The following is a 22,755-nucleotide window of genomic DNA, read 5'->3' on the forward strand; positions in this document are numbered from 1 at the left end:
ATTCTAGCTTTTTAAGAAGCTGAAGTTGGAAATTGTGTGCAGGGTCATATGTGTGACTTACGCAAGAAAGATGATAGAAACAGTTCTATCCAGTGGGTGCAAAGTTAAAGAAAAGGCCCTGACTTTACATCAAAAGTCTGGTGAATGAATGTACTTAAAATAGCAAAGTATATGTTAGATGTTAAAATGTTTAAGTGAGCTGCACAGTCCTCTCAGTTATGGGACTTCTACCCTGGCACATTTGCTGTGGGCGTAGCTCCTGGAAACCTGCTCACCCTTCCCTGCATCCCAGTGCATCACAGCCTGGTGTGCAAGTGTGATTACATTTTTGGATTATGGATGCTTAGCTGGCTGGGTTTTCCCACAGCTGGCAGAACTGGATTAGCCAAGGGGAAACAGGAAAAAAAGTTGGGAATGGCTTCAGCCTGGGCCAGTCTCTCTACTCCCCTCCCAGATGTTTCTCTGGGGGACCTGGGCAAAAAGATGCAGGCCAGCTCTTCCCTCTCCCCTTGGGATGGCAAGTGGGGTGGGGTGATTCATTGCACAAGCTCCTCGGATCGTCACAGCTGCCCACAGACTCAAGCCCAGAGTCTTCTGGCATTTGGGGCTCTTTTTCTGCCCTTGTGGCTCCATCTTCTGCTTCTCTTGGCACATGCCATCTGTTCTAGCCAGTCGTGGTTACTCATGGCCCTGATTGTGCTGTGGCCGTTTCTGCCACTCCATCTTTGCTGGGAACCTCTCCTTTCTAGACACCCCTTTGACTCTGCCTATCTGTATCCTTCCTGTCCTTCAAGATGCTGCTTACTGTCCACGTCTTGTGGAGTCTTCCCTGATCACCCCTTGAGCTTGCTGCATGTACCACCCTCCTACACTTTAAGTCTTGACTCCCTTGTTATCTTCCCATGTGCATAACTTGTTTCCCCATTAGATTGTAGCTGGGCCTTCACATGCTTATATTCCAATTGAAAACTTGACACATGGTGGGGAGGGGTGAGGGTAGGAGTCTGAAGAGACCCTTGTGAATTGACTAGTAAATCCCGCAGCCCAAGGTCTGGATGGATTTTAGGTGGAGAAGGGAGGCTCTTAACAAGTTTCACTGGCCCCACTCCCTGCCACTCCCCACCAATTATGAAAATGAAATTCTCCTTGAGCCCCTTTCTGCATTTTATTTCAGGCATCCCCACCAACCACCACCATTCTGGGTGATTACATAATTTCCACCATCAGAGTCCCTGCAGTAGACAGGAAAAGGAGTATTTGCCCTAAAGATCACTTATAAGCTGTTATGGGGCTTAATTAATACCAAAGAGAACCAGTGAACCCCCATAGAGCTACAAGACACTTTCTAGAAGCATGTGTCCCTAGCACTAAAGGGGGTATTGCAGGAATTCAGTTCCATTCATTCCAGCAAATTTAATTCAGGGACTCCCTGGGGAGGGCGTGGAGGTAGGACAGGAGGGCCCAGGGATGAGTGACATGCGATGGTGCCTGTCTTCCAGAACGATGATCTGGTCGGGGAGATTATCATGAGGAACCTGGAGATACACAGTGCTGAGGGAAATGGAGTATCTGGGCCCCCTCCTTGTAGGAGGTGGGACCTGGGCCTCGGGGGTAGACTTGTCTTTCACATGGCAGATCCCTTGTGCCTGTTGGCCTGCTCCAGGATCACTTCTGATGCCTCCTTCTGAGAGGGGGAGCTGGATTGTTGAGGTGGACTTGCATGGCCTGGTAACTCCAGAAGAGAGCTCCAAAGGTTGGGTGACACTGTGCTAGGAGCGACACCTCCTAGTTGGCATGGGAGTCACGTTTATGTCTGTTGTCACAGGAAATTACGAATAGCGCCCCCTTTCACTCTCCAAAGTGTTCTGGTTTGGACACTAACATGTGTGGTCTCCCAGCCAATGCTCCAGGCCCGGTGGGGGTGATCCAGTCCCAGGAAGGTGTGTGGTGGTAGCTAGAGGGGATCTTCAGCCAGCCTTCTCCCAGGCACTCTCTTCTGCTGTGTGAGTCTCCCGTCTCTTTTCCAGTCACCACCCATACTGGCCCGATGCCTGTATATTACTTGTATATTAGTTGCAGTTGTGATGCATAGTTAATAGAGTTCAAAAAAATTGAGGGGCCTGGAAGTGCCATTTCCCTGGGAGAGAGAAAGGTTGGCACCAGGATTTACATCACACTGGACACCAGCCAGAGATAATAGAACTTTCTGGAAAGCAGGTTTAGATGGAGGAGTGTAACAGGACTCAGGGCACCAGGAAATAGGGCAAGGGACAAAACCCCGAGAGGCAGGAAAAGTCACTGAAGAGAAGCTCCTGGACACTGAAGACAGAGCATGCCTGCCTCCCAGTTTGCTGAGTGGAGCACAGAATGTTGCCATTGCCGGCTCTCGGGTCATCCCGATGCGGACTGACCACATCCGCACTCCCAACAAGCTCTAGATTCCGCCCGGCGATTTCCCACCGCCAGCCTAAAAGTCCAGCCTCACTTGGCAGCCACTCTCGCTCGCCCCCAAACCCCACGGGCTGGTGGAATCAGGCCCGGAGAACCATCTTTTAGGAAACACGAAGACCTTCCCACCCCACCGGGACCCACAGGGGAGAAGTTTTGCTGCAGCCGAGATGCCTTCTCCATGCGCCAAGCAGACATAAAGAGTTTGTCTTCTTTTACTTTCTTGTCCTTGTATTCAAGAAAGAAACTTGTCAGTTCTCAAAATTTAAACTGAAGGACTGAACCTGCTTTGCTACTCCCCTGTGCCTGCCCGTGTTCTGACCGGGAATTGACCGGTGGGCTTTACCACTGGGAGGAGCAGTGGGAGGATGGCCTGGGGGCTCCTCCCCACTTCTGCCCTGGTGGTCCAGGCAAGGGCTGCTGGAGGCTGGGGGGACGGAGCTGGGCAGCCGGCGCCCTCTTCTCCAGCAGCCCCAAGCCAGTCCCCGCTGGCAGCCCTTACCCAGATCTGCCAAGCCCCGGGAACCCCCCCCCCCCCCCCCCCCCCCCCGGCTCCGAGGCCAGAAAAAATGAAATGTGTGTGACTGAGCCTGAGCAGGGAGATTAGGCCTTTGTTCCTTACAGGCTCCTCTCCCCTCCCCTCCCCTGGCCCAGGCCCACTGTTGGCTTTGGCTCTGGGCTCAGCCCTTCCTCCTTCTGCAGGGTTATTTTAAGATTCTAGGCCAAGGTCACAGAAATTTGGACTTCAAGGGGCCATTGCCCCCAAAGCAGTGACTGAGGGAGGATTTGGTTTCCCTGGGAGACACTGCTCCCTCAGTCACACACATACACACACACTCTTGTGTGCTCACACGAGCACTCACACACCCTCACACACACGCATGTCCTTTCTTACACCTCCATGTGCATGCGAGTACACACACACACACACACACACACACACCCCTCTCTTCTCAGCCCCTGCCCCCATTCCTGAGCCCAGTCAACAGCCTGGAGCAGGGAAGGTGTCCCCAGACCAGGGGCAAGAGATCGGTGTCTGCTGCTAGTTTGGCCACCAGATGTGTGGCCTTAGTCAGATCTCTTGACCACTCCTGGCCTCAGATTTCGAAGTCTCGGGGGTCTCCACAACCAGACCTTCCACCAAGAAACCCCCAACTTGATTAGGCTACTGCTGTCAGTTTAGAGGCTCAGATGGACTCCATCGCTATGAAAGGGGACATCCTGCCTCCAGCCCTCCCTGGGTCTGAGCATCTCCTGGGAAGCGCATGGTGCCAAAAAGCCCCTGCCAAACTGGTAGGGGCTCCCAGTGTTTCACTCCCACCCTCAGTGACTTCAGAGGAACACAGGCCTGGCTCAGGAGCTGGAAAGGAAGGAGATCATAACGGGCCACAGGGAACGGGAGACAGGAAGGCCTCAGGTTCTGGCCGAGGAGTCAGAGAAGACGTGGGGACGGGAGCCTGGACCCAGGTCAGAGACTGGGGAGCGCTTGTGGACCATGGGCAGGCCTGGGACAGGGCTTCCTGGGAAGGGCCTCTCCCTTGGTGCATGGAATGTGTGTATGTGAGAGAGTGTGTGTGTGAGGGTATAATGTGAGTGTGTGAGAGAGGGGTGTGTATGTGTGAGTATATACTGTGTGTGAGAGGTGTGTGGCAGTATGTGTGTGAATGTATGGTGTATGTGTAAGACGGGTGTATGCGTGTACAATGTGAGTGTGTAAGATGTGAGCATGTGCGTCTGCAAGAATATATGTGGGTGAGAGTGTATGTATGAGCGTGCAACATAAGAGCGAAGAGTATGAGGCTGCAGCATGTGTGGGAGTGCGTGGATGTGTGCACATCGGCCCCTTCCTGTGTCTCGGTTTTCTCTCCATCTCTGTACTCCTCTCCCTGCTCAGATCAGCCCACGCTGGCCTAGCGCTCATGGCAGGATGTGTTGCACTGCAGTTCCTTCTTTGCAAACACTTCCTGCACTTCCCGGCATGCCCCCTTCCTCTTCCCTCCCAGCCCATCCCTGGCAGCAGCCCCGAGTGTCCGCCCTGCTGGGTCCGGGTTGGGGCCCAGGGCGGAGCAGCCCGGAGTGTGCTGGCCCCAGCGGGAGGCTCCTCGGAGGTGTGCCCTCAGGGCTGTGGACGGTGGCATTTGTCCCCGTTGCCAAAAAAAGAAATCTCCCCCATGGCCTTTTACATCCACCTGAATTCTGCTTCCATTCAGTTGAGCAGATGCTGTGCGGGGGAGAGGAGGGGTTACCACCAAAATCGGCTTTTTTCCTCTGAGGTTCCTTCCCCTAAGAGGCATACAAATAATCACTATTTAATTCAGTAAATGTTAATCCAGCATCTAGTTCACCTGCTGTTGGGGGTGGGGGAGGAAAAGGAGGGGCAGGATGGAGCTTGACCTCGGGGCGGGGCTGAATCTTTCTGGTCGTTTCCCCCGTGGAGGTCCGGCCCGCGAGGGGCCTCGGGAAGGCCACTGAGAGTGAATTCAGGCCGCGCAGCAGACAGCTCACCCAGTCGCTGGTGCTTGGCCCTCCTTGTGCCCCGGCTGTGGGCCCTCCCGCCCTCCCCATCCTGGCTCTCCCTCACTGTCTCCTGTTTGAGTCCAAAGTGGTTCCACGTCAAGCTGGAAGGACCATGCTTGTCTCCCGCGCCTCCTCTGAGTCCCTAGTCATGGACTTCGGACGTCCGGTGGGGGCTCAATTACAGTCCATGTACTGAACGGCCAGGAACATCTTGTTTTGGGGGTGGTTCCTTTTTTTTTTTTAATGTACTTTCATGGATTTTTAAAAATTTTTATTCCGTTACCATATATACATTTTAACCTTTCCTCTTTTAATTGTATTCAGATACATATTTCAGTGCTGTTAACTGTGTTCACAATGTTGTGCTACCATCACCACCATCCATTACCAAAACTTTTCCATCATTCCAAATAGGAACTCAGTTCATTTTAAGACTTAACTTCCCATTCCTTTTCCCTGGTAACCTTTATTCTAGATTCTGACTCTGAGTTTGGGGGTGGCTGATTTTAATACCAGAGTAAAAGCAAACCGTGACGCTTCTGACACAGCCTCTAAAGGGTCCTGGAGGGAGCGGCTGCTACCTCCCCATTGCCACCTCAGCCGACAAAGCTGAGCGCCCCTGGGCCCAAGCTGGCCCACCCACCCTGACGGATCAGCACACCAGGGTGCCTGGAAGTGGTGTCCACAGGAGTCAGGTCAACACACATTTACAAGCCAGCCCCATTCCAGGCACTGGGGATTAGCAAGGAACACAGCAGTCAGTGTCCCTCCCTCACAGAGCTGACCTCAGCTGAGCACATACCAGCCAAGTGTCTCCCCCTCCATTTTCTCATTTTCTTCTCGCTTTGCCCCTCTGAGTTGGTACCATTATCGTGGCCACTTGCATATGAACAACTGAAACAGAGAGGTTAAGCCACTGGCCCAAGGTCACACAGTTGGTCAGTGGCAGGGCCAATGTGGCTCTAGACCACCAAGCATTACAGCCTCCTGAGAGCTGCAGACCCCATTGCAGGGAAAATGCCCTCACCATCCCCTGGGTGTGGTTGCTCCCCGTGGGCTTCACCACCCTGGGCCAGGAGGTGGCAGTCATACCAGCCTTGTGCCCAGAGTGGTTTTAACCTATGCCCACCACCATCCAGTAATGAGGAGCCCCCATCCCAGCCAGGACACTGGGTGGGCCTACTGTGTGCCGTCTTCCACCAGCTGCTCTGGGGGCTGCAGAGTAAACAGGACACAGGCTGAACCCGCCCTCCCACCTTCATAGAGTGGGTGAGTGGAGGTGCCAGGCTGGGTGTCCAGGGACCTGGATTCTGGTCTCATCTTACGTGGTTTGGGGCAAGTCATTTACCCTCACTGAGATTGGGTTCCCGTGTCTGGAAAGTGAGGGATTTGTAGGGCTCCTCCCAGAGTGGACACTTTTATTATTTTTTCAAAAAGCCAATGGGAACCTGCAAAGGACAATACCAATTTTGTGTCACATGCTGATGTTAAGTGCATGATTTTGTGAATCTGCACCTGCTCTCAAGCAGCCTCTCTGCAAAGGTTGCCAACAAGGGAGGTGGCTTTCGGGATGGGCAGAAAGCCCCTGAGGGCCAAGGCTCTGCAGGAGGCTGTGCACCTTTCCCAGCTGCAGCCTGCTCCTCTAGGGCCAAACACCTTGACACCTACCAGCCTTGCTTCATTCTGGGCCAAAACTCCCACCCTCCCCAAAACATGATGTCAGTGATTTGTCCCTTCTGGATGACATTATGTAGGCTAAATTTCATACTAAACTCACAGGCCATGCAGGTTCAGGTGGAAAAGGCCCCTGGGTCAGAGGGCTTGATTTGAGCATCCTTCCAGCACGTGCTGGTTGGGTGACTGAGAAGGTTGTTTAGCTTCTGTTTGTCTCCATCTTCTTGTCTTTAAACCATCCTGGAAGGAGTTTGCAGGCAGGAACCACGTCTTTTCAGGTCTGCATCCCCAGCAGGTAGCAGAGACCCCGGTGCTCAATAAATGTGCCAAATCTACCTGCCTGACCCTGTGGGGTGTGTGGGAAAATGCTTTTTCAGTCATAAAGTGGTACACAAATGTTAGTTAATATTAATTAAGATTAATGTTAATGTTATGTGTACAGTTTGGATTCACATTCAGTCTTCCTACTGCTACTTAAAGCCACAAGCAGTGTGGGTGGGGCCGTGGGTGGCTGTGGTCACATGTCTGCAGGTGCTGGTCTCCCACTTCCCAGGGCCTGTCTGCACCAGCGGCAGAAAGAGGCGGGATGGCACTAGGGAAAGTGAGGGACATCAGAATAAGCTTAGGCTGACTTCACAGTCAAGTCAGTGGCCAACCGTTTGTCCCCACGACAGCAGGCCTGCAGCCAGAGCCTCGCAGCAAGCAGCCTTGTCGGCTCCTGGAATGCTGCTTCTGGCTGCACAGGCGCTTTTCACCTCCCAGGAGAACCATGAGCATCTGCTCTGCCATGGCCCGGCCCTTGTCAGACAGCGCGGGCTGGTCACGGAGCCAGGGGCTGAGGAGACAGAGCCTGGCTGATGCCCTCTGGCCCATGGCCAGCCACTTCCGGACATTCGGGTAAATAAGTCATTAGTCTGGAGTGTTCCTGAATGATCTAATGAGAGCAAGTCGAGCCAGGTCCTCAGGTTTGACAGCGCCCAGGTCGGGGGCTGGGAAGGCACCCGAAATCACCAACAGCCTTTTCGGGCTGAGGGGCACAGATTCGCTCGTGCCTTGTCGAGCCAGAGCAAAGGCTGTGTGGACTCCTGTTGGGATGCGTGGGGGTTAACGTGAGAGGCTGCTAGTGAACTTCACATTCTCTCCTTGAATCATAATTTTATTTTTAAGGTGGAAGTGCCCTTAGCGAGCACGCTGTCATTTTGCAGATGAGAAGACTGAGACTCAGAGAGGGGCGGAGCCCTGTCTAAAGTCACAGAGCCCCAGCTCTGCCTCCCCCTGACTCCTACACCTGGGTTTTTGACTTTGCATTGTTTGGGGTTTTTTCTTTTCTTTTTTTTTTAAACTTACATCCCTACTTTTTTGAGGCTTAAAGCACATTCCAAGAAAAAAAAATTCGGGATGCTGAAAAAAATTACCCATGCTATTTATTCATTCTGACTCAGAGAAGCTGTTAGCTCTAATGACCTTTCCAAATTAATAAAATCTGTAAATGCCCAATTGTGTGTTGTACACATTGAGCTACACCTCTAAATGACTGGAGGGAACCTCACGCCCTCCTGAATATTTAGCTCCAGGGCTCAGCAGCCAGCAGGCATACGCAGGGCAGGGGGAGTGATTGCAACTCCCTGAGAAAGGAGGCAAGGCAGTTGCCAGTCTGTCCCAATGCACGTCTTGAGGGAGCAGCCCACAGAGTGCCCCACTCTGAACTAGGTTCTGTGGCAGACAAAAAACTGTTCGCTACACTCCCTGTCCCCCGGGCCCATTCAGGGATTTACTGGGGGAGGCAAAACTTCCAGACATGAACATAAGCTAGTACCTAAGCAAGTGCCAAATGGCGGGCCTTGAAACTCAGAGAGAGCAGAATTCGGTAACCAGGGAAGGCTTAATGGAGGAGGTGGCATTTGATGTAGACTCAGCAGAAAGAGTAGGAGTCCGTCAGGTGGAGGGCACAGGAAAGGGCTTTCCAGGCAGGGATCCCCAGGTGAGCAAAGGTGAGAAGGGGAGTAGCCTTGGAGCAAGGAGCCGACTTGGGGGGGGGGGTGCTGGGGGGAGGGTGGAAGGTGGCACTAGTTGTTGGAAGTCAGAGAGAGGCCATGTTCCAGGTGCTTGTGTTTGGACTTCATGAAGTGGGCACAAGACCCCCACGCTGAGATGGCCCTGCACAAGTATCAGGCGTACAAGCCACAGCCACGCTGTCCTTCAATTTGTCCTTTAGTCCTGGTGACAGTTTCCCTGTCTGAGCTTGTGAATGACACAGGCCACTTTGACTCCCAACGTGAAGATGGACAGAGGCCTTGTAGAGAAACACTGTGTATGCTATGCAGTTATTGCAGGGGGATTTTGAGCTTAAAGAAAAAAAGTGCTTGGGGCTTTAAAAATTATCGGACTTGGTCTGCTGACCCTCGCTGCTATGGTTCCAGGAGCAGCAGATTGCTAGCGTGCCACTTCCCCTGTATTAAGATTCTTCTCCCTGGGGCAGATCTCTTCATTATCATCTGCCAGGGACACCGAGTGAAGGCTGGACTCTCGCTAGCACACGCCGCCTTTCCCCCACGCCACACTAAGCCACTTCGCTCTGTGCTTTAGCCAGTGTCGAGGCCTCTTTGTCTTCACTTCTTATCCTGATATACGTCAGTCACGTTGAATTTGTCTCTAGCTGAGGTAGCACAAGTGCTTTGTGCTCTTGCTTGGTAAGTTCTTCCCCCACTCTTTTTTAAAATTTATTTAATTTATTTAACCATGATGGTAATAGCCAAGGAAAATCACTCACGCACACTCCTCCCTCCCGGTCCACTTCTCCCCTCCCCAACCCCTTCCCAAAAGCCATGTGCACGTCGGAAGACCTAAAGGGCATCCTGTCTTGATACAGCACTGCCTCTGGGCATTAATTGCCTCTACAGATCCCAAACTCACTTAAAACACATTACGGTGGTGACACACTCAGAGGAAAAGGCAGGAGGCTTCACAGTTCAGGTTGGCATTGTCATTAACTGATGTCTTTGGGGTCAACTGTCTCCCCACCAAACGTTCTCGCCTGGCCTCGCAGTCAACCTCCGCAATGCATTTTCTGGCCTTTGTTGGTTTGTGTCAGCTCTTGAACATTATTTAAATGTAGTTTGGGGGTCCATGAATGCAATTACCATTGTGTTATTATTCAGAGCCAGATTGTTAAGATTCAGGCAGCTGTACAAGGAGATGCCCTGTGCTGTGAGGTCCCATTTAGGAGGGCCTTCGGAGCCCGGCGCACAGGGTTGCTAGGCAACCCCATGCTACAGAAGTGGAGGCCTCACTCCAGAGTGGGAAGAAGCAGGATCGCCTTCAGGGAATTGGAGGCAGTGGTCAATCCAAGACTGGCACAGCGCCGGGAAAGGGGGAGGGAGGCAGTGTGGGCTGAGCCCACGGGCCTGGAGGTGTGGGGCTGTGTGAGGAGCGGGGTGCACCCACTCAACTAGCACAAGGTGTTCCTGGGGAGGGAAGAGTGCTGCAGGGAGTGAGAATGCAGAGAAGGTGCAGAAGCCCCAGGTTGGCCAGGGAACCTCTGAAGCATTCCCAGAGCATATGCTAATATGATGCTCCGTCCTTTCCTTCTCTTTGCAGGAAATGAGCAGGTTTGCAGAGAAACTGCTGGCCTGAAATTTAAGACCAAGGCATCGTTGCTTGTGAGTATGCATTTTGGTTTTTGAGGTCTGTGGCTGAGCAATGTTCCTAGGAAAGGGGGGGGGGGTTGGGGAAAGGGGGCTCCCTGTTTGGAAAAGGGAGCATGACCTTGATGGAATCGGCTGTCAGCTTCTGGAAGGTGCTTCTTGCAGGGTGGGACTGAATGCAATTGTAAGGCACGGAGTTTAAGGAGGATGGTTTGAACCCTGTCTCCGCCCTCTAAGTGGACAGTGTTCCCACTGGCTTAGGAAAGGAGATGCCCCCTTGGCTCTTGTTGACTGGTGGGGGGCAGCAAGACTCCTCCGATTGGTTGAGGGAGATGTGCAGTTTTCGCACTTCTAAGTTTGCTGCTAGGGTGACCTCATTCAGAACAGTAAATCCTCGTGTAGGCCATTTAAGAGTGTGTTGAGTGACGGGCAGTCATACATGCCAGCCAGTCAATCTGAGAATGGTATTCATCACCATGTGCCTGGCACAATCCGGGTGCTCTGAGAAATGCAAGAGAAGTAGCAGGCCTAGGCTGTATCTTGGGGGGAGGTTTCAGTCCAGGGTGGAAAGAGAATTGTCTGCCCATGAGATGATTAAATATGAAACTGTACAACCAGCTCTGGCTTGCATGGCACAGGCACAGACACTGGGGGGCGGACAAGGTGATGGGGGGGTGTTAGGGAAGATTTCTGGGGGAGGAGGGACTTGAACTGGCCTTATGGAAGAGGATGATCACTTCAGGGAGGAAGGAGGGAGGACAGAGATACCAGTGGGGACACTCAAAGGCCTGTGTGGAGGGTGTTGTAGAGGGAGGAGAGAAAATGTTGATGGAAGAGGGCTTCACGTAGCCTCATTAGTGGTCCATATGCAAAGAATCAGGGTGGGATAACATATACCTCATCTGTGTAAACCAAATTACATTTCTGCCAGTTTGTTACTCCATGAGGTGAAATGGCTGGGTGGATTTTTCACCAAATTTGGTGAAAATATAGATCAATATATAGACTGGGTATATTACAGGAGATTCACTTTGGGGGTCCTGCCTGTATCTCAGAGAGAGACGGCTTTCTTCAGGCAGGTGTGAGACCAGTGGCGGGGGCCACACCCTGAGCTCCCAGTTGTTGGTTGGCTTCTCCCTGGATCCACTCCTCACATGGGGAGCTCTAGGTATTGGGCCCAGGGTGAGGGGCAGCTGGGGCTTATTTATTTAACAAGCATAATTAATTATTTCTTTCAAGCAAGCAGGTAAAGCTAGCTAGTTCAAAATTTCAACAAAGAGAGCCAATATTGTTTCCAATTGAGAGCAATACTTGACAGTATTGTCTCAAATGATATTCACAATGGCTCGGCTAGGTATTCCCATTTTGCAGATGAGGCAACTGAGGCTCTGAGTTGTTAAATGTTTGGCTCAAGTTTGCTCAGCCAGTGAGTGGTAGAGCTGACATTCAAGCTGACTTTCTGCTGCACATAACTGGAAATCTATCCGATTTGGAGCAAGCCGTTGCAAGACTGCCACTGCCTCCTGCTCACTCATCCTGGGGAAGAAGTTGCACAGTCCAACAAAGGTCTGCTTATCCATGTTCTCTCTATTCTGGATGATCAGTGTTTTGCTGCTGCTGGCTTCGTGGGATGTATATGGTGAGACTGGTGGTCTTTGGCAGGACCTGGAGATGGTTCTGGCTCTGCCCTCAAAGAGGAAGTTGCATGTGTGTTCCTGATTCCAGGGACAACCGTCTGGAAAGGAAGCTGGAGGGGCTTATTTGGAGCCATTAGTGACTGACTTAGGTTGGGTTCTCTAGAAGCAAAGCCTGAGCTAGAGATTCAGAATCACGTGGTTTATTAAGGGTGTGTTCTTTGGAAAAACTAGGGAGGGAAAGAGGAACAAAGGATAGGGAAGGAGGAGCCAAGGAAGGATGTGGTCTCAGGACAAGTCTTGCCTAGGCTTGATCCACATGCATCACACAGCAGTGATGTCTGTTTGGAGGCCAGGGGCAGGGCTTTCAGATGCCCTTGTTAGTCATTAGCCAGCCCTAGAGTGGTGCTGGTGGTGGTGATACAACCTCCAAAGCATCACGTCAATCAGGAGCAAGGATCTGATCACAGCTGTAAGCCATTTGTCATACTCGCAGCAGCTAGGGAACAGGTGTCCCAGCAGGTAAGAGGGACCTGGGCCTGGCATCAATTACAAAAACTGCCGTGTTTGTCAGTGTCACTGCTGTAAAGACAGCCAAATGTAATTTTCACCTAATCTGGCAGTAATTTTCATTTTAGTAAGTTTGCATTTTGAGGCTATAGGTATTACAATAGAAATCAGTAATGTGAAATTCTGCTTTCATTGAAAACAACTACAGTCTTTATTAACTGCAATTTTATTCTTAATAGGTAATACAGTCACATGGCTCTAGACTCAAAAGTACAAAAAGGCATACTGTGAAAAGTCTCCTTCCCACCTCTGTCCCCCAGCAGCTGACTCCCCTCCCAGAAACAACTAGTATTGCCAGAGTTATGTTTCTTTCCAGTGACAGTCTGTGCACACAACTGTGTGCTTTAGATTTCAAAGTTTGGGTGAATCTGTTGAAGATACCTCAGGAATCAACAGTTGGTGCTATTCCGGAAGAGGCTGAGGAGAAATGTGCCTTTTCTTTGGAGAGAGAGCAATTCATATCCCAGGTCAATTCTCAGTGGAATATTTAAAATGTATAAAAAATTTATAAATATTCCCAAACTCTTCAGATCCATCAGTTACCATATAAACAATTGAATATATGAATTGCAAATTATTGTTCCCTCATTAAAGCAAATCACATAAAGAGCTTGAAATACTGTACTACAGCCCTTGAATGTTCCAAATATTTAAAATAATTCAAAATTTCACTACCTTTCCTATTTCATTCAAATTATTGAGGTTTCATTTATTATTTAGTGCCATTTGCATATTGTCTAATGACTTACTGAAATAAGTGTTCTGTTTCCAAAGTGCATTTTAGATCCTCCATCCGTGCCTTGTGAATTATAACCGTGATTTCCCTTCATGAAGTGACTTTACTATAATTTGGAGGTATTTTCTCAACATGGGAGCCAGTCAGCCATGGAATGGGCAACCTTGTGGGTGAGCTTCCTGCCGTAAGAGGTGTTGCAACAGGCAATCTCTGTGCAGTGTGATGGGAAGCTTAGACTTTGAGGCATGTCCTAGCGAGGAGTCTGGCCTGTGCATCTTTGGTATCGTTATGGCCTTTGTGGGTCATTTACCTCACTTGAATTCCAGGCTGTTGGGCTCGTGTTGCACGTTTATTTTCCGAGGTTTTCTCTCACAGATTTTGTCCGATGCCTAGATATGTCCAAATGGAGCTTATTCTGTAATCTTGTAAGCCCAGTGTGTGTGTTTTTCTCTTGCAAATGAGCTCCCTCCTCTCCAGTCTCCTTCATGTTCACACTCCCTCTCGGGTTGCAAGGGAGTCCTCTAACTTGTGCGTGACCTGCTCCAGCCCCGAGACAGATTTTGGTGGCCCCCCCCATGAGGCAAGGAAAAAATCTCATTTTCATTCAAGAAATAGAATCATTATCTTGATTGAAATAATATCTTTTCCCAACCTGCAACCTGATAAAGCATCAAATTGGTGGAGTTTCCTTATCCCTGCACAGTTTGCAGGACACAGAATAATGGCCTGTCAGCTGCCTCTGGAGGGGCGGGTTCTATAATACAGGGCCCACAACCCTGGCCTGATTTGGATGACACAATGGCTGGTGTAGTGTAAAATCATTCCAGTAATGATAAATAGTATTATATTTAAAGGAGAGCACAGCATAGAGCCAAGAACAGCAGAAGCAATAAATAGAGCCTCTATTATAGTGGTGGTGGTCTTTATTAGACAACAGCTAGAAGGTATGGGTGACTGTAGGAGCTCCTGATGCTGTAGATGTTTGTTCCTTTTAGTGTGTGAGTGCTCTGGAACCCTGTGCTCACTAGATCTGACCTTCCTGAGATCTCCTCCAGAGTTAGGGGATGACAGGACTTGAGAAGGTAGACCCAGCTTTCGTTTTGGATGGAAAATCGTACAACCATAGGCCAGCAAGCCAGCATCCTTGGAAAGGGGCTGAAAGAGCTGTGAATGTGGAGGCAAGGGCTCTGGGTTCCAACCCCGATCTACCATCGCTACTGTGCAGCTTTGGGCTCTTAGGGCCTCGGTCTCCTATTGCTCACAGAGAGAAACACGGGGGTATCAGGAAAAAGAGGTGCTGTGGTATCTGTGCAAAGTCCAGGATACAGGCTGCACCATCGACGGGCGTTGTACCCTCAAGCCTCAGCGCCCCATGTCCACCGAGTGGGGAGGCTCCCCTCCCTCCTGGGTCTTCCAGGTGTTAAAAGACTGACTCCCATGAAGACGCTTTTCTTCTTGAATTTCTGACCTTTTTACACAACACTCTTACACGTATCAACTCTTTCCAAAGAAAGATTTCCTTAAGCTTAGGGGGCAGTGGGATAGAGTGTAGTGCAAAGAGCCCTAGCCAGGAGTCCAGCCCTGTCCTGGCTGTCTGCTTGCCCTGTGGCCTTCCCTTAGTTCCCTCACCTGTAAAAATGGAGTGACTCAGCAATAGTGGTGGCTGTACTCTGTGATAGGCACTGTTCTAGCCACTGTACCTGTGTTCACTCATGTAAACCTCACCCCAGAAGCTTTTATTATATGTCTTTTACAAGTGAGAAAGAACAGGAAGGTTACATAGCTTACTCCAGGTCACACAGCCAGTAAGTGGTGGAGCTGGGATTTGAAGTCTGGCAGTCTGGTTGGAGGACCTGAAAACTTAGCACAGACTGTATCAAAGCAAAATAATACTGCTCAAACAGCCTCGGCTTCCTCTGGACCCTAATCCATAATCTTGTGATACCAAGAAGGAATATTAATAACAGCTTCATAATGTTCAAAGAGGCCATAGAGTGATTCCTACACTAGATGAGAGGTTGAATCTATACTAACCAAGGTCCCCTCCGACTCGGAGCTTCCCTGATCCTGAGTGCCTGGTAGCTCAGATCCCTTCTTCATGGGGGATCTTGTAAAGCTGCTCTCCACCGTGTGCACACCGTAGGGCCCCAAGGTAAGAGGGACTTGCTCCCCATCCTCTTGCCCCAGTCTGACCTATCCCCTGTCTTCCTGCAAAGCCCCCCAGGCCCGTGAGGCTGTGTGACTGCCCAGACTTCCCCAGGGAAGGAAAACCATCTGCCCCACCCCACCCCATACCTGCTTCACTCCCCTCTTCTCCCCAGGCCCGACGTAAGTGAGATGAAAGCTCCTATCTACAGAATCTTGTTTTCAAGAGGAGTGCTGGCCTGTCAGTGAGCATGCCTGATTGCCATGGTAATCACCAGCAGAACGGAGTGATTTTATAATACATTTCCATCAGAAATATGAACAGGTGTGCAGGGGGAAATCAACATTGATCAACAAGATAGGTCTTGGGAAATTAATATTGAATTTAGGGATTGCTCAAGGAAACAAAAGGGAGAAAGAAAGAAGAGCCATCTGCCTGCAGCCAGGGTCCTTCCAGCCTTCCCTGTGACCACCTCCCCAGCAGCTGCTCCATCCCTGCCCTGCCCCCCTCCTGGCATACCCTCCATCTGGCCTCTGAGCTTTTCCCTCACGTCCCTCCTGGCCCTTCCCACACCTCTCTCCTTTCTGATGCTTAATCATCTGTTCAATCCCAGCTCCCCTGGAAGCCCTCCTGGCCACCCAGCCTCCGGAATCTCTGCCTCCCCTGGTCCCTGGCAGCCCCCACATCAGGCCTCGTGTAGTCTTGCTCCCCAGCTAGGAGGGAGCCTCCTGAGGGACATGCACTTGTCCTCTTCTTAACCCGGGCCACCAGGCACAGAGCCTGCCTTGGCCACTCAGGGACTCTAACCAGATAATCGGCGGCTCTGGTTGGATCCACGGTTCTCAAGAAGGACAAGCCCACTGAGCTGAGAACTGCACTGTTTTCCTTGATGCCCAATTAAAAATGGCACTGTGACACTCCTGGGTGACTGTTTAGAGCTGTTTGTTCCTTCTAGAGAAGCAGAATTCATTTGCATTGTGGTATTCCTTCCAGAGGTGGGGAGCCAGGAAAACATGCAAAGCAGTTTTGAATTTTAATCCTCATGGTCCCTGGGTCATCATCTCCTCCACCCCCTTCAAATTCAGTTCTGGCTCTGGATACGGGAACCCACACCCGGGGATCAGGAGGGGCCTTCCCACCCCCTCCATGGCGACCCTGGACTCGGCAAAGGGGGGCTGGCTGTGCAGGGTGGGGCCGCAGGAGGGGCAGCCTCGCCGGCCAGATCGGCCACAGGGAGCCCCGGTGACTGTGTCCCCTGCTTTGTCCTGTGTCAGGCACAAAGCAGGGGACAGATTTCCATCACCGCGAGTGGGAGACCGGAGTGGACTCAACAGAGGCATCTGCACGAAAGGCTGATTCTTCACTTTCAAGTAGAACAATGCATCTGAGGAGCTGCCAGGCCCTTTCTGGCGACTCTAGAGGTATTAACTAATGTTTTGGTTTTAACAGAATGAATAATGAAGAGTCCCAAGTGTCTCATAACTATTTGAAAGAACGTATTCTGCCACATGTCCCCCAGTTGAACCAGGCTCCTGAAGAGTTCATCACAGAAGGTTTAAATTTAAAAAAGGACACCCACCACCACCACCAACTTTCCTCTCTCTTAATTCCCTTCTCAGTTAACGGTAATTTATGAAAAGATGAAATAAAGTTTGGGCAGCAGCCAGCCTCCAACGGAGGCCTGAAGTGGCAGCGGTTGCCTGTGTTCCTGCCGCTTTGTGGTGGGCGCTTGCCGGGCTCAGCACCACATTGCTGGGGGAGGGCATCGCCCACTACACAGTGTCTGTGCGAGTCGGGGACCCAGCAGGAAACAGGTGGCACACCCAGGTGGGCAATCTGCAGGGAACTTGGTCCACAGGTGAGCACAGGGTGCAAGGAAACTGGGAGACCTAGCTCAGGGCGCCAGGGCGATTATCACTGGGGACCACCGTACCCCTGGACTGAGGGGACAAGGAGCAGGTGGGTGGCTGGAAGCCGCCAGCCAGCCGTTACCTGAGTTGTGAGCTCTGGTCCAGGTGACCTTGAAGAAAGGGAACTGAGGCTTTAAACACCTCCCTCCACCTCCCCCCAGGGCCCCACTGGCTGAACCCAGCAGAGGCCTGAGGTTCCAAGGGTCAGCTTTCCAGGGCACAGAGTGGAGGATGGTGGAGAATGCACTGCAGGGGCAAGCGGAAGACAGCAGCACAGAGCTCTGCCCCAAGCGATGGGCCTGGGGCCAGCCTTGTCTAGGGTCAATTTCTGGGACTCCAGGAAAAACCCCAGCCCCAAGTAATACCCCTCCTGACTATTCTCCAGGGACTGCAGTTGTCTTTGCAGGCAACGACACTATCTCAGAGGCTTCCCCTGGGAGAGGAGGGATGGGAGCATAAGTGAACCCCCACTAAATGCCACATCTGATCTCTGACTGGGAGAAAGTTGACGGAAGGGAGACTGGAGCAGCTCTAGCCAAGTGCGAAGAGAACCACCAGGACTTGGCCTTGAAGGAGGATGTAAGCTACAAGGAAAGGTGTTGTAGGTGAGGAAAAGTGTGGGTCAAGGCAGAGAGAATGAGGACATTGAGTTTCTGAAGCTGAGGCCTCACCCCGAGACTGTAACCCCGAGAGGAGCTTTGCCAGGTGGTGGCCTGCCCCAGGCCAGCCCCAGACAGTTTGCTTTCCTGTGGCTCCAATTGTCCCACAACCCACAGGTGGGTATCACCCTGCAAAGGAGGAAGCAGAGACACTGAGACAGATGAGGAGTCACGTGCCCAAGGCCACACATTGGGGTTTGAACCCAGATCTGTTTGATTTTAGAACCAGAAATCTTGACCACTGGCCCCTGGCCTGGCCACCTGCTGGGGAAGAAAGGGGAATGTCATTACAGTGTTAGAAGCATACATTGTTAAATTTCTGAATTGTAAATAATTTCAAACTTACAGAAAAAAACAGCAAAAATAAAAAAATAACCCCTATATCCTTATAGCCCAGATTCACTGTTGTTAAAATTTTACCCTATTTGCTTTTATCATATGTGTTTTCTTTCTCTTTATTTAAACAGATCACACACACAAAGTTTTTTTTTAACCCTTTGAGGGTAAATTACATATATCAGGGCCCTTCACCCTAAATGCTTCAGTGAGTGTCTCCTAAGGGTCGGCTCATTGTCTTACAGAATCACAGTGTGGTGGATCACCTTCCGTACATTTGGCATCGCTACAAACTGTCATCTAATCTGCCCTTTGTATTCCAGTTTTGTTAGTTAACCTCCAATAGAGGATCCAATCCAGGATCCCATTTTGCATTTAGAGGTCACGTCTCATTAGCCTCCTTTCATCTGGAACATTTTCACAGCCTCTGTTTATCTTTTATGAAGTTGACATTTTTGAGGAATACAAAGCACCTCTCTTATTTTTAAAAAAAGATTCCTCCTTTTGGGTTTGTCCGGTGTCTTTTTGTGATTAGACCCAGGTTACGCGTCCTTGTCCAGAATCGGCTCTGGCGATCTTCTGTCCTTCCCAGGGAATCACGGCTGGAGGCACACGGTGCCCATTCGTCCCTGCTGGGTGATGCTGATTTTGATCACCTGATGAAAATATTGTCTGATTTATCCACTGTGTAATTACTGTTTTTTTTTTCTCCGTTGTTAACTAGTAAGCTGTGGGGAGACACTTTAACACCTTGCAAATGCCGTGCTCCTCATCAGTTTGATGATTCTTGCCTGATCTGATTGTTAATATGATGGGTGCAAGTGATACTTTTCCAACTCCAGCACTGCTTCCATAGCCACCAGTGGAGCCCCTGACTTTCTGCTGGACCTGAGTGCCCTACCTTCTTTCCAGTTTATTTATCTGTATGGACTGATGAATTTCTGTTTTTTTCAGTGTTTTATTATTTATCACTGTAGTTAATTATTTGGGTACTTAAATTGTCCCAGGTTTGACCCGTGGGAGCCCCTTCAAGCTGTTTCCTGTGTGACATGGGATATGCCACTGTCTCTTATTTGGAGCACTTTCTTACTTTCTGGAATAACAAGATGTTCCAGGCTCATCTTGACCTACCCTGCCCTTGCCCTGGAATTAGTCATTTTTCCGAGAAGCTCTGGTTCCTTTTAATGGGGAATGACACTAACAACCAAGGTCGAACACTAGGTGTGCTTACTGCTGTGAGCTTTTTGTTTCTTGGCCCTTTTAGGGGACAAAACTAGGAAATGCTTGTATGTGTATACACATATGCATGCATTTACCTTTTCATGCACACATGTGCATGCCTATCCAGATGCACACATACATACATGTATATACATGGGCACATAAGCATGCATATACACTTTCATGCACTTATTTAAGAAATCCTGGGGCCACACCAATGCCACTAGTTCCAACCCACATCCAATGGTTGTTTCTTGCCTTCCCACATTCCATATTTATATGTCCTTCCTTCATAGTGAAAATCCTCACTCTCAAAAGCATTAACACATCCACTTATATGCTCAATCCTGTATTATATCTAAAATAATTTCAACAAACCTTCTTTCCCTCCCCTCTCCCTTGCCCCCTCGCCCCCTCCCCCACCCGCCAGGACTAAGGCTATTTAGTCAAATACTGTGTTCATAAATTACTTGGTTTTGTCCTTCCTCCCTTCCTTCTTTTCTTGCCCTTTAGCATGGTCATGATATTTATTTGAAATACAGTTAGGTTCATTTTATCTACTCTGCTTTCATTTGTAGGGATTTTTTCCCTTCCCATTCCTATTGATTTAATTTTATTTTTTTGAATGTGTAAAACATTAACATTCAGTCAAAAGTCAAAACTATAGATTTTTGTCGATCAAAACCCTACCCTGATCAAGATGGCAGAGTGAGATGCTTCAGGGTTGTGTCCCCCACAGCAGAAGCTTTGAACAACCAATAAGAACAGGCAGAAGCATCTTTCTCAATGTTCCAGAAAAGAGTTCAAGGATTGAAGTAACAGGGTGAGTGCCGAATCAAGAAAAGGACACTTAAAAGCTGTAGGATCTTGTGGTGTCCTTGCTAGTCCCTCCCCCACCCCTCAAACGCTCAACCCAGAGCCAGCCCGTGCTTTCAGTGTGAATCCCTGGTCCCAGTTCTGGAGAGAGAAGAGTAACCCTTGTGCACATAGTGGGACCATGTGTATTTGTCTGACTTGGTCTGTCTGGTGGTGGCCTGAGGTACTCTCCATCCTACAACCTGCCCTGTTTGTAGAAGGCACAGTCAAGTGGCTGCCTGGAAAAAATACTGCTGGCTATAGGATATGCAGTGCAGTGCCTGGGACCAAGAGGAAACTGTTTCCTAGGGAAGAGGGGACATTTGTATCTGTGGAAGTGGGGAAATTCCCAGGGCCACATGTGCATGCCAAAGACAAGAGGCAGGCACAGAAAGGATCACAGAGACCTCTAGGCTTTGGCTTCAGGCTATTCTCTAAACTCTCATTGTATGGGTAAGCCCTGAAGGAGAACACTGGCACAGGTCTATCTGCAAACACAGGGAAAGGTCCTTCCTTCCTTCCTCCCTTTCTTGCTTTCTCTTTCTCTCTTTCTTTCTTTTCCTGGCATTTAAGGAAAACTCTGGACTACTAGCTGGATACAAGCTTAAGGAACAGATGCCCCCGAGTCTAAATTCCAGCAATAGCGCATTAAAATTACAAAACGTTCAGATTTCAATAAAGAAGGAGTTAATGGAAGTGATGGCCCAGGCAAAGGAAAAGATTAAAGCATTAGAAACCTTCAGTGAAGAGGGCTAGACCTGGGACAAGCCAAATAAAGACTTTTTTAAAATGCTCAAAGAACTAAAGGCTAACATGACAAGAACTAAAGGAAATCAGGAAAGTACTAGTTGAACACAAACACATATCAGCAGAGAGATGGAAACTATGAAAAAGAACCAAACAGAGCTGAAGACTCCTGTAACAGAAATTAAAACTTCCCTAGTGGGTTTCGGCAGTATATTGGGGCTGGCAGAAGAAAGAATCAGTAAACTTGAAGATAAGACAGCTGCAATCTTTAAGTCTGAGGAGCAGAAGGAAGAAAGAATGAAGAAAAGTGAACAGATCCTGAGAACCCTGTGGGACTCCAACAAGCATACCAATGTACATATTGTGGGAGTTTCAGAAGGAGAAGAAAGAGAGAAAGGGGCAGAGAGAATATGCAAAGAAATTTAATGAAAGTCATGAATATACACTTCCAAAACACTCTAAGAACTCCAAATAGGATAAACCAAACATACCCACAACATGGCACATTGTAATCAAACTGTTGAATGCCAAAGATACAGAGGGAATTCTGAAAGCCACAGGAGAGAAGCAACGTGTCACATATAAGAGAGTTTCAATAAGATAATCAAGTGCTGATTTTTCATTGGAAACATTGAGGCAAGAAGGCAGTGGGATGACATATTTAAATTGTTGAAAGCAAATAACTGCCAACCAAGAATTCTGTTTCAAAAATGAGGTGAGGTTAAGACATTCCAAGATAAACAAAAGTCAAGGGAGTTCATCACCCCTAGAGCACCCCTACGGGAGATGCTAAAAAGAGTTCTGCATGTTGAAAGGAAAGGATGATAGACAATAGATCAAAGCCACATGAAGCAATAAAGATTTCCAGTGAGGGTAATGAAATGGATAAATACAAATGCCAGTGCTATTGTATTGTTGTTTGTGACTCTATTTTTTTACTGCCTAAAGGATCTAACAGGTAAATGCATAAAATGACAAATCAGTGGTTTTGGATTCATAACATATAAATATGCGATTTGTGACAAGAACAACATAAAGGTGGGGAGACATTGGGGTATAGGGACATAGTTTGTATACTATGTCTCAGCCACATAGTACTCCATTTTGAGTACTTACTGTAGTTTATTCAACTACTCTCCTATGTATGGGCATTTAAGTAGTTTACATATTATGTAGTCTCCTATATATTGTGATTACAATTGAAGCTACAGTGCTTGTGTCTCAAAGCAAATGAGATTGCTACAAATTTTGGGTGTTAAATTTAAGGCCCATTGTAACTATAAAGAAAATATTGGAGAATATACAAGCTCACAGAGACAGAAATTAAAGTAAAGGTTGCTGGAGGAAAGGAGCAGGGGAAACGAATTAATGCAAAATGGGTGTAGAGTTTTTGTTTGGAGAGACGGGCAAGTTTTAGTAATGGAAGGAAGTGAGGGAATCACAACAGAGTGAATGTGATTAATCCCGCTGAATGGCATGCTTGAGAGTGGTTGAGATGGGAAAGTTTGTGTTGTATATGTGTTCCTACAATTAAAAAAGAACAGTTAAAGAGACAATGACAAAAGCAATAAATGATCCTGGATGGGATCTAACTAGAGAGGAAAAGAAGCTTAAAAGGGCATTATTGGGGCATATGAAAGCACTGAAATATAGACCAT

The 22,755-nt window shown here is 49.1% G+C and overlaps 1 protein-coding gene across 2 annotated transcripts in view; it reads left to right on the plus strand.

The window, feature by feature from the left end:
* ZBTB7C (zinc finger and BTB domain containing 7C) overlaps positions 1 to 22,755 on the plus strand; it is a 362,970-nt gene that overhangs the window by 192,652 nt on the left and 147,563 nt on the right. For both annotated transcript variants that reach the window (XM_037806042.1, XM_037806041.1), the window contains exon 3: positions 10,237 to 10,298. The gene's annotated coding sequence lies outside the window, so the exon portion shown is untranslated. The remainder of the gene's footprint in view (positions 1 to 10,236; positions 10,299 to 22,755) is intronic.

Source organism: Choloepus didactylus, chromosome 16 (assembly GCF_015220235.1).
Source record: "Choloepus didactylus isolate mChoDid1 chromosome 16, mChoDid1.pri, whole genome shotgun sequence".
NCBI lineage: Eukaryota > Metazoa > Chordata > Mammalia > Pilosa > Megalonychidae > Choloepus > Choloepus didactylus.